Raw genomic sequence first — 12019 nt, 5'->3', positions numbered from 1 at the left:
GTCACGTCGAAGTTAATAACTTCGAAGTGGTCTCTAATAACTATTAGTAGGGGTCCGCTTTCGTAGGTAATCCCTAGTCAAGACTTTCTCCGTTAAGTCCGATAATTAGCACGACCTGGGGTTTTTCTTGTCCTTTAATCTGATAGCGGTTCTTGTACCTGGGATCCATAAAGTTACTAGCTGCTCCCGAGTCGATTATTACTATAGTTGATCTGAGCATGATGTTGGCCGTAATCCTCATGTGTCGTCCCTAGGCTATCGCTACGAGTTACCGCTGTTCGTCGCGTAGTTTTCTTTTTCAAACCAGACTCCTACGTATTCTGGTTTCTAGTTAGGTTTCTTTTCCTATTATAGAGGTCTAGGTTCGAGGCTCTTCTCGACCTTTCCTGATGCGTGTACCTAGCATCTATCGTCGTAATAACCTACACGGCTCTGAGATCGTGCTAAGGGTATCGTGCGTATCCTCTGCATGCACACCTTGGGTTGTTACATAGACATTGTTCTGTATTCTCTTGGGGGTTCCTTTCCTGAGGCTGTGCAGTGGTATCCTTCCCTGGGAGTTGCGGTGGAGTTTCTGGGATTTCGCTTGGTGTTCCCGGGGTCCGTCCCGCTCCTTCCTGGGTTTCGTAGGATAACTCCTAGGAGTCGGTAGGGTCCTATAGGCCGTACTGGGTCCACCCTTGACTCTCGATATTCTCCTAATCTATTTCGGGAAATTCTTCCGTCGCGTGCTCTGCGCTGATTAGGCCGCGGTGAACTATATCGTCTGCGAAGGTTCCGGGGGTTATATCCTTAGTAATTTGTCGTATTACTCCCGCCCGTTCTTCGTAGTCGTCGAAGGTGTCTAAGGTTTTACCCTTCTTGGTTTGGTTCCGTATACTCGCCCGGTCCCCTTCGCGGGTAGTGGCGATGCGTACCTTCTTGCCGTTACGTAGCGGCGTCTTAGAGCTATCGTCGGTGGCTCGTAGCTGCTAAGGCGGAACCTAATCGTCCTGGGTTGCCCTCATTTGTTATAGCCTTGCGTTGTTGCGTCTGTCGCTGCGCTCACGCGCCTATGGCTTTGCGTTATTGTGCTTTTCCTTGCACTTACGCGCTCTGTGCCCTGCTTTTCTATATTCAAAGCATAAGTTGTTGTCTCTTCGTCGTTTCTCTTCATTGCTTAGGAGTCTCGCTACGTCGAGCTCTATTAGCTTTAGTCTATAGGGGTCGCTATCCCTTATAGTCTGTTTGGTCGTTTGTCGTACCGATAGTATAATGGTCGGCTAGTGCCTCGGCGCTATCCTTTAATTTCCCTTTTTTCTATTTGTCGATCGTATAGGCGATTGTCGATTCGTACTACTACGTCGATAAGTTTTTCTATAGTGTCTAGTCGATCGATCCGCGCAAGCTCGTCCTTAATATAGGGTTTAAGTCCGTGGTCGTAGTACGGAATCAAAGCGTAGTCTTCCTATTATAGTATCGCTGCAAGTTACATGAACTCGGCCGTGTAGGCGGATACTAATCCTGTTTATCGAATTCGTTTCAATTTGCGTTTAGCTATCTTCTTGGTATTAATATCGCCAAAAGTTCGTTCGAGGTGCTATCGAAACGTAGTGTAGCTGCTAAAGATTGATTGCGTGGTCGTGTTCTATTTATCGCTATCTTTTTCGTAGTACTCGCGGATATATGGTTCGAGCTAGTCCTATGCCTATCCTCGCAGGTAGGCTAACACGAAAATGACCTTGCTGCCTTCGCTAACAAGGCGTCCTTTGTTGACGTCGATATGGATATCTATCTGCGTCAGGAATCCTCGCAATTTCTGTCTATTGCTATCGAAGGTCTTAGCCTTCGGGAGTTTAGGTGCTCTAACGGCAGTTACTAGGGCTGAAGCGACGACTTAAGCATGGAGTTGCTCTAAGTGGTCCTTCACGCTTATCGAATAGACGTTGTAGTTCGCGCCTAGTTAATCAAGATGTTCTCGAAGTTATCCGACGATAGTTTTGAGATTCTGAATCTCCATATCACGTTCGTCGTCTGAGTCGGGTTCGGTTATCGTAGTTCGAGTAGGAGTTTTTCCTTTCGGGGTACTGTCGTTACCTACCATAATAACTATGCTTCACGGTCCAAAGACAGGGCGATCAATGTGTTACGCGGTGCCGACTGGTCACTGTGAGTTAGAACGTCCTAGGCCGATACTTGCCTGCTATCCTAACTTCTAATCCTAAGACCTAGTCTCTCAATCGTACCGTTGCTTCGCAAAGCCTTACTACGGGTTGAATCCTGTTGAGTGTCTTACAAGACGTGCTAGAGGTACGCGCTAAGTAGGTCAATCACTAAGTATTACTACTAAGTGAATCCCCTACCTATAGGTTGGGTTTGTCTTAGAGTTAAACCGTGGAGTGCAAAGTGCTTCAAGGTAGTAACCAAGTAATAATGTGCAATTAATCGCGAAGAACTAAATACATGATGTTGAAAAGAGTGTCCTTATATATCCAGTCCTTCCTATCACTAATAAGTCGAGACTCATCACTGATACGCCAGGACTCATCACCGATGAGTCTATCCTATCACCGATAGGATATAGTCACGTGATAAGTTACTAGTCACTCGCACTTATAGCGTAATTCCGGTGCTAGTAAAATGGCGGCCGTTTCCTGCGTCGCGCTAACCGTCTTATAGAGTAAGAGGGTATCGTTTGTGTCGGTTAGCTATAGGCTGCTTCTGGTACCTGTCCTAAATATCTCCTTCTTGGGTCCCTCGGGGCACGCCCAAGTATACCGAAACGCATGTGATAACGCTATTCCCTAGTGTCCGCAGAATGATTGGCCCTCAGTCGTTACTCAAATAACTGCGGCCCCCGCGCTTCTTTGAGGTCCGTAACAACCTACTACTTAAATATGTGTTTGCTAACTATGGAACACCGAGTAAGATTACCTCGGACAGAGACAAACTATTTATATCGAATATATAGTAGTTATTGGCGGATCAACTCGGTATTAAGCATAGACTCTCTACCGCGTACTACCCGCAAACTAACGGACAAACCGAAAGAGTTAACTAAACTCTAGAATAATATCTACGACACTACGTCAATTACTAATAGGATGACTAGGTAGGATTGTTACTAATAGCGCAGTTGGCGTATAATAACGCTATGTACGCTACTACCAGAGAAATACTATTCTTCGCTAACTATAGGTTTAATCCTACTATTATCGGGAAAACTATCGGAAAATAGCTACTCGCAGAATCGTCGAGACTACTAGCGACTAGGCTTAAGCAACTATATTTGTAACTGATAAGGGATATCGAGTTTCTTAATCTACGCATAAAAAACTACTACGATTAGTCGCGCTAGGAGGCGCCGGACTTTCGAAAGGGGGAGAAAGTTACCTCTTACGACGTAATATTCGCACTATACGACCTAGCGCAAAGCTCGACTACCTTAAATTGGGACTATTTAAAATCGAAGCAAAAACAGGACTGCTTAATTACCGATTGAAGCTACCTAATAGCATGCGACGTATCTATGCTATATTTTATGTCTTATTATTAGAAAAAGCACCTAAGAACGCTAAAATCGCTACTAACGTGGAAATCGGAGAAGAAACCGAAAATAAATATAAGGTCGAAGAAATCCTAGATACTAACAAAATTAGCGGAAAGCCTTACTACTTAGTAAAGTAGAAAGGATACGATACCTCAGAAAATATATAGGAACCTATTAAGAACCTAAGGGGCTGCTACTAGCTGGTTCGACGGTTTTACTGATAGGAGAGGGCGACCGGTATTCCTAACTAACAAGAGGAATCTAGGTCGGCCTAAGAAAAGGAAGGATTATTTAATAACTAAGTTAGAGTAGGATCCTCTAACGACGCCGTAAGGACTTAGCCGTCGGCTATAGCAGATAAAGGAACCTTGGTCGCGGTACGGGTACTCTCTGTAGCACGCTTATTTTGTTCGGATTCGAGACGCTCTTATTCGAGCCTCTCTTTTTCAAGGCGTTCGCGCTCTTCAACCTCGCGACGCTCTAACTCTTCTAACTCGGCGACTTCCTTAAAGTCTCGAGCGATAAAATCGCTAGCACGTTTTTGTAACAAATATTTCTGCTTTCGGAGCCGAAGGAGCTTGGCTAGGATAGCCTCCTCCTCCTCCTTAATTTAATTTTAAGACTTAACTAAACGACGCCACTCTGTATTAGTAAACGAAGGAGACGGCATTATACACTTTATACTATCGCTAGCGCGTACGTAGTTACTATAGCGATCGGAACAATTAGCGCGAATATACACTCGTTTTAAGCGAACGCAACGTTCGCAAGGAATTATAGATTAAAAACCTTCGTCTTCGATACGACGAGTTAAAGCGTTCTTACGAATAGAAGCCTTAGAAGATATAGTTAGCAGAATAGGCTATAAGAAAAGAAATAGGGAGAAAACAGAAAAATAGTAAACAAACCTAAGGGGATACTAACGCTTAAATCCTTTAAGGACAAAGGATAGGGAAGGAGGGGATAATATTACGGACCTCAAAGAAGCGCGGGGGCCGTAGTTATTTGAGTGACGACTAAGGACTAATTATTCTACGGACACTAGGGAATAGCGTTGTTACGTGCGTTTTGGTATACTTAGGCGTGCCCCGAGGGACCCGGGAGGAGATATTTAGGGTAGGTACTAGAAGTAGCCTATAGCTAACCGATATAAACGATACCCTCTTACTCTATAAGACGGTTAGCGCGACGCAGGAAACGGCCGCTATTTTACTAGCACCGGAATTACACTATAAATACAAGAACGGTAAACCCGCACGTGACTATATCCTATCGGTGATAGGATAGACTTATCGGTGATAAGTCCTAGCGTATTAGTAATAAGTCTCGACTTATTAGTAATAGGAAGGACTGGATATATAAGGACACTCTTTTTAGCATTATATATTTAGTTCTTCGCGATTAATTGCACATTATTACTTAGTTACTACCTTAAAGCACTTTGCACTCCACGGTTCAACTCTAAGACAAACCAACCTACAGGTAGGGGATTCACTCAGTGGTAATACTTAGTGATTAACCTACTTAGCGCGCACCTCTAGCACGTCTTGCAAGACACTCGACAGGATCTAACCCGCAGTAAGGCTTTGCGAAGCAACGGTACGATTGAGAGACTAGGTCTTAGGATTGGAAGTTAGGATAGCAGGCAAGTATCGGCCTAGGACGTTCTAACTCACAGTGACCAGTCGGCACCGCGTAACACTAATCTAGGATTCGCGATATAATAACTAAATAGGCGTAGTCCTTAGTAGTATAGCCCTTTCTTCCGTAAAAGAAGTAGTTACTATTCGGAGTAACCTAATTTAGGCCTTTAGTCTACTCTTTTACCTATTCCTATAGCGATTTACCTCTTAGGGATATATATTTTAATAGGAGGTATTTATATTTGTCTAATAAGGGTTTTAAGGATTTTCTAGTTATCGTGGTTATAACGCTCGAGAATTAGTAATTTATAATTTCTAGTTTATAGATTACCTTAGTAAAGGTTCGGAAAAGGTCTAGGGCGGTAATCTTTACGATATTCTTATATCTATTAGAGTAGTCTAATAGTCTAGTAGCTATAAAAGTTAGGATATTACTTTGTAGTTTATTAAGAAGTAGGGAAACGATTATACCTAGGGTAAGTTAGACTTCTTCTGTTACTTTAGTATAGGTACTACGAAATTTATATATAAAATCGATTACCGATAGGTAGTTAGCTCGGTAGGTTCGTAGAACCCTAGTTACCTTCTTTTTGCTAGGAATAAAGCTAGTAGTATAGAGGGCCTTTTTTAAGCTAATAATATATTTATTAGCGAATTCGTATCGGAATCTTATAGCTTTGACTATTATATCGATATCCTTCGAAATAGACTATTAGAGCTATATCTATATAGTATAGGAGTATTCGACCTAAGTTTCTGCTTCGTTAGATATTACTTTAGGTCTATTATATTTTAGGTTAACGAGACGATAGAGTCCTTTCTTTTTAAGGATTTAGTATATATCTCTGAACTAGTCCTCGAAGTCTTCTGTTCTTTCTAATATTTTAAGTAGGTTAAGGGTAAATTCTTTAGGGGCGCTAGTAAGTTAGTTTACTAGTTAGCCTTAGGATTTTAGGGTAAAGAACTTACTATAGTCCTCGCGAGATATAGGGAATTCCTTAACACCGGCCGCTTAGCTAAGGTCTTCTTTAGCTATAGTTAGTATTTAGGAATATAATAATAGAGGTTTAGGTAAATTTAATAATTTAGGTAGGATTTAGAGATAGAATTTAGTAAGAAGGAAGGTTTATAGGGGATATATAGTGTTAGTGTATTATAGTAGGGTTTGAAATAAGAGATATTAATGTTATAGTAGTCCTAACAAATATTAACAGACGCGTCTTTCCTTTTGTTAATATTAGATTTAGCTTCTATAGCCTAGTTAATTATATTATATTTAGTGAATTTCTGGCTTCTATAGCCTAGTTGAATTTGTTAAATTTATATTAGATTTGATGATTTGAATTTAGAATTTAGTGATTTAGTGATTTTCGTGATTATAGCTTCTATAGCCGAATTTAATAGATTTAGTAATTGAAAATTTGAGAACCTGTGGTTTTCACAAATTTAGGCCTTACTATTGCGATCGGGCTTATAACCTAATAGACCTATAGGTCTACAAGGCAAGGAAGCAATCTAGAGGCGAGATAACTGGGATTAGGAAGTCTAGGGAGAAGGAAGAAGAGAGAGAGAGGGAAAACCCACGATAGGGGAAAAACCCTCAAGATATATAACCGCTACTAGGCCTAGCAAACATCTGGAGAGGGCAAACTCTCTCAATATTAATATCTCTTACTTCAGACCCTACTATAATATACTAATAATAACAATACTATATATCCCCTACAAACCTCCCTTCTTACTAAATTCTATCCCTAAATCCTATCCAAATCACCTAAATTATTAAATTTACCTAAACCTTAATTATATTCCTAAATACTAACCATAGCTAAAGAAGATCTCGGCTAAGCGGCCGGGTTTAAAGAATTCCCTATATCTCGTAAGGAGCGGATATAGAGACTATAGCACGCAAGTGCCCTTAGTACTAGGTTTCTTAGGGATTAAAGAAGGCCCTAGAATAGGAAACGGCCTACTATCTAGTAACTAAAGGGATTAGGCCTTTCTAGAAGTAGGGGATCGACCTTATTAGATAACTACTAATAATACCGAACGGTAATAGATAGATTATTATAGTAATCGACTATATAACCGGATAGCTAGTAGCTAGAGCTATCCCGGAAGCTACGGAAGAAGTACTTAGAACCTTCCTCCATAAGGAAATCTTTATAAATTACGGAGCGCTACTCAAGATCCTCTCTAATAATAGTTTAAATCTTCTTTCGGGTATAGTTAGCTACTACCTAAACCTACTAAAAACTTAGTACTAGCTAACTACCCCTTACTACCCCTATACGAATAGGAAAGTAGAAAACCTTAATAGTCTACTTGGCTGTATATTAATAAAGTATCTTATAGGAAAGCTAATAAAGGCGTAGGACCTATACCTAGCGTAGGCGACCCTAGCTATATAGGTCCGGGAATACGTAGTAGGCCTTGCAATTACTCGCGAGTCCTCGGCTCGCGCTACTCGCGAACCGGCTCGCAGGACTCGCGAGCCAAGGACTCGCGAGTTCGAGCCGGGAAGGCCGGCCCGCGGAAAATTACTCGCGAGTTCGAGTCAGAAAGTCCGGCTCGCGAGCCGTACGACGGTAATACACTAGTAATCGAGCCAATCGAACCGCGAGTTTTTCTGGCTCGCTATATATAATAATAAATTACCGGCTCGATTTTACAATACCGTACGAGCGGGAAGACTTGACTCGCGAGTTCGAGCCAGTCTTTCCGGCTCGCAAGTAATTTTCCGCGAGCCAGGGACTCGCGAGTCTTCCGGCTCGCGAGTTCGAGCCAGAGGTACGAGCCGGCTCGCGAGTCGAGTCCAAAAAGCCGGCTCGCCGCGAGTAATTGCAAGGTCTAATAAAGTATATTAAATTTAACTATCTATACTAACGCCGAAAGTATACGAAAAGGAGATTACTTCCCTAAATACTTCTTAATAGAGACGAATAGGTTCTTGTCGCTATTACTATTATTATTATTATTATCGTTATTATTATCCTTAAGCTTAATCTACCTATTCTTAACTAGGTACGCCTCTAGGACCTTAAGATCGCTCTCTAAAGCCGCGATTATCTCCGGAATCGCCTTATAGGTCTCTAACGCGACTATAAAGTCGTTCTTATCGTAAACCTAAGGATCCTTTAGGGGACTAGATAGCTACGAATTCTTAAAGAAATTACTATTATTCTTAGTCTTATCCTTACCCTTATCCTTCCCCTTCTCGGGTTTACTACCCTAGCTATTCTTCTTCTTCTTCTTAGAGCTACCCTCGCTACTATCGTTATTATAGGACCGCTTCTTGTCCTTTAGATCGCGCTACTAATAGTTAGTATAGGGTATTATAGACGAATAGAGGGAGACGTACCTTCCTATCTTTAACTAATATATAGGAGGGGTATATCCTATTATAATACTCCTATATCTAAGGATCGAGGAGCTTATCCTTTCGTAAGAAATACTAGGACGCGTTACTATTAAACTAGTAATTTCTATAGCCTCCGCCTCCTAATAGATCCTCTTATAGGGTCCCGAAGATATAGCAAGAATTAAATAAGCTATTCTAGTTACTATATAACTAGTACTTCGTACTAGTAGGGGCTAGTTTACCGACCTATTAAGTAAAAGCCGCCTAAAGCTTCGTAAGAGTACTATAATCCTTCGGATTAATATTTCTCTAGTCTACGTCTCGGATCCGCGCGCTATAAGTCTAGGAGTCCTTTATATAATTAGTCTTAAACTAGCTTACTAAGGGATTCCTATAGGTATCTAAGCCTATCTATAGCCCTTTAGTCTACGCGTTATACGCGTGGAATCTACTCTTGCGCGTATTTATAAAGATCTTAGCTAGGGAATACTTTATCTTAATAGCCCTCTTCCTTATTAATAGAGCTATCCGGGACTAAGCGGTCTAGACCTAATACTCTATAAAGTCGCTAGAGGAAGGCTTAGGAGAAGGCGATAGAATAGGAGTACGAGACTCCGGAAGCTCCTAATTACTTATAGACTAGTTCTTAGACTACTAAGGGCTTAATAGAGTAGCTAGCAGGAGGAGGTTAAGAACGAGAGAAGATAAAGGGGTAGAAGAGAACTTAATAGGAGGATCGACTACTAGCTTAGAAGAAGGATAAGGAGGAACTAAAAACCTATTAGCTACTTAAAGATCTAGTTTAGACTTAGAGTAAGCTACCTAGCCTAGGAAAAAGTCTTAGAATATATAGGATAACCTAGATAGTATTAGAAGAGATAAGAAAGAAGGATAAAGAGAAGAAGAAGCGATTAGGGGAATTTACCTATATTTATAATAAGGGATCCTTTATTCCTCCGGACTACCCTAATAGGAGCTTCTAGCGACCGTTAGCTATATATAGTAGTTATAAGTAGCTAGAAATAATATTATACCTTTTCCTTTATTAAACCCTTACTATTTTTAACTTTACCCTATATATATAAATATACTAAGATAGGAACCTATAAATATAACCGAACGGAGCGATAGTAAGCTTAGACTATATTATCCTAAAGCTCGGGACGAGTTTAGTCTAAGTAGGGGAGGATAAGATCCCGGAAGGATAGTTACGTAAGTTATAGCTTACGTAAATACCCCTATTTAGCCCTATATAGTCCTGTAACTATCCTTATAGACCTAATATTTAAGAGATACTATAGATATACTTCAAAAATCAACCTTTCTTTACTCTTCGAATCATACTTCTAGAAAAATAGTATAATAATCTATTATAAGCGCTCCTAAAATACTCCTGCTTCCTAATCTTATTAAAGATAACTAAGAATACGAAGTCGAAGAAGTTAAAGGAAGACGAAGATTAGTAGATAACTTTATTTCCTAGTTAAATAGAAGGACTAGCCCTCTAAATATAATAAATAGGTACCTAAAAGAATATATAAAATATAAAATAATCTATCGCGAAGTTTAAAAATATATAGAAACGTATAAGATAAACTAGATCGAATCTACTATAATTTATTTAGAAATACTCTATAAACTCTAATACTATATTCTTTATCGCGGTCGCTTCTACTATAAGTATACTATTCGCTATTATTATAGTCTCTAAGTACTTAGTAAAGTTTACTAGCCTAGTCTACTATAATATAAACCTAGTATCCCTTCTTTAAGACTAGATATTAGTCTGTACGTATTAAGAGAGGACTAAAAGTATAATAAGGTTCTAGCGAATAATACTATCTTTTCCGAATAAAAACGACGGTATCTTATAAAGGGAATTTATTAGAACGAATCGTTAAGGAATTATAGGTAATCTATACCTTTATATATACTTCGGACCTTCGAAAATATATTTCTTCTTATAGGCCTATACGACCCCTAAGAAAGTTATAGTAATCCTTACTTATCTAAAATAGATTAGAATAAATACCGACTAGCTAAACTGGAACGTACGATAGCCTAGGCGCTATAATAATCTCCTAGGTACTATTAAAGATTACCTAATAAATCTTTAAGAGAAAATAAATACCTATATATCCTAGATTATTAATATAGGAGTCTTATAACCTATTAGTAATTCGGAATTATTTCGGGAAAGAGGAAAACTTATAGTCTTATATATATTATAGTTACTCTTATAGGTATTATAGAGTACTAACCCTAAGTAGTTAAACTCGTACTCTATAGCGAAAGGGACTATATAACTAGATAGTTATACTCTATCTTAGCCCTACCGAAATACTTTAGATACTAGAGAAAATTAGGGCTTATAGTTACGAAGTTTAGCGTAGGAGGTATATAGCCTATCCTACTAGTAGCCTCGTAGCGATAATAATTCTGATAATAATAGGGTATTCTAGAACTAAGTTTAAGTAAGGGAAATAGATTAAAGTTAAAATATCCTTATCCGCGGGAATATCGATTCTATAAATCTTCGAGAGCGAATTATTAATAAAATACTCTATTACGGATAGATTCTTAGCTCCCTAACTAACGCTAATCTATTAAATAAGGATTAAACGCCCTAGCGCGCTTTCTTTTAAATAGTATCGCCGATAGTAGTAGGAAAGTATAGCTACGTAATATAAGAATCCTTTATTTATACCTATATCTCCTAAATTTAAGGACGTAGCGTTCTGTATACGATATACCTACGATTTATTCTCTTAGTAATACAATAAAGTCTGAGTTATAGTATCTCCTAAATAAAATATCCCTAGTTAGGGCGACTAGTATAGAAGGAGGGAATAGTTATTATAGTATATATTATACGTGATAACTCGAGACGATTCACTGTTAAATCGACCCCGCGTCGCCTTGGGGTAACAACCCTAAGGACTCTATGTAGGGCTGTAGGAACTCGGTACGCGGAAACGCTATATATATATTATAGGAACTAGTAGAGCCTACCCGGACTCCAAGATTCAGTCTTTGAAATCAGACCCTATAGACTTACTCTTTGCCTAGCTAACAGGTTCTCTGTCCTGCGATACAAACCCCCTAATATCGTGAGCCAGACTTTCTGACTCGAACTCGCGAGTCCTTGGCTCGCGAGTAATTGCAAGGCCTAGAGCGAAATAAGTAATTCGATCTAATATAATTATTTATAGTTACGGATAGTTATTATAAAGATAACATAGTTAATAGAGGGATTACTAGTAGCTAAGAAGTCCTAATCTAGGATAATATTAAGATTCAGTAGATTAAGGACTCTCGCTATTAGATATCCTTTCTAGGTCCTAATAGATACTAGTAGGTTAATAATAAGATTAGTAAAAATAGTATATTTATCTAGTATATATATAAAAGATTAAGGTCTTCTTACCTCGAGGGATCCTTAAGAATTAGTCTTGGAATTCAATGCTGACTAGCGGCGCCCTCTTC

The sequence above is a fragment of the Penicillium oxalicum genome, chromosome VIII, assembly GCF_001723175.1.
Source record: "Penicillium oxalicum strain HP7-1 chromosome VIII, whole genome shotgun sequence".
Classification (NCBI taxonomy): Eukaryota; Fungi; Ascomycota; class Eurotiomycetes; order Eurotiales; family Aspergillaceae; genus Penicillium; species Penicillium oxalicum.
The sequence above is the reverse complement of the archived record's forward strand: the minus strand, read 5'-3'. Positions refer to the sequence as shown.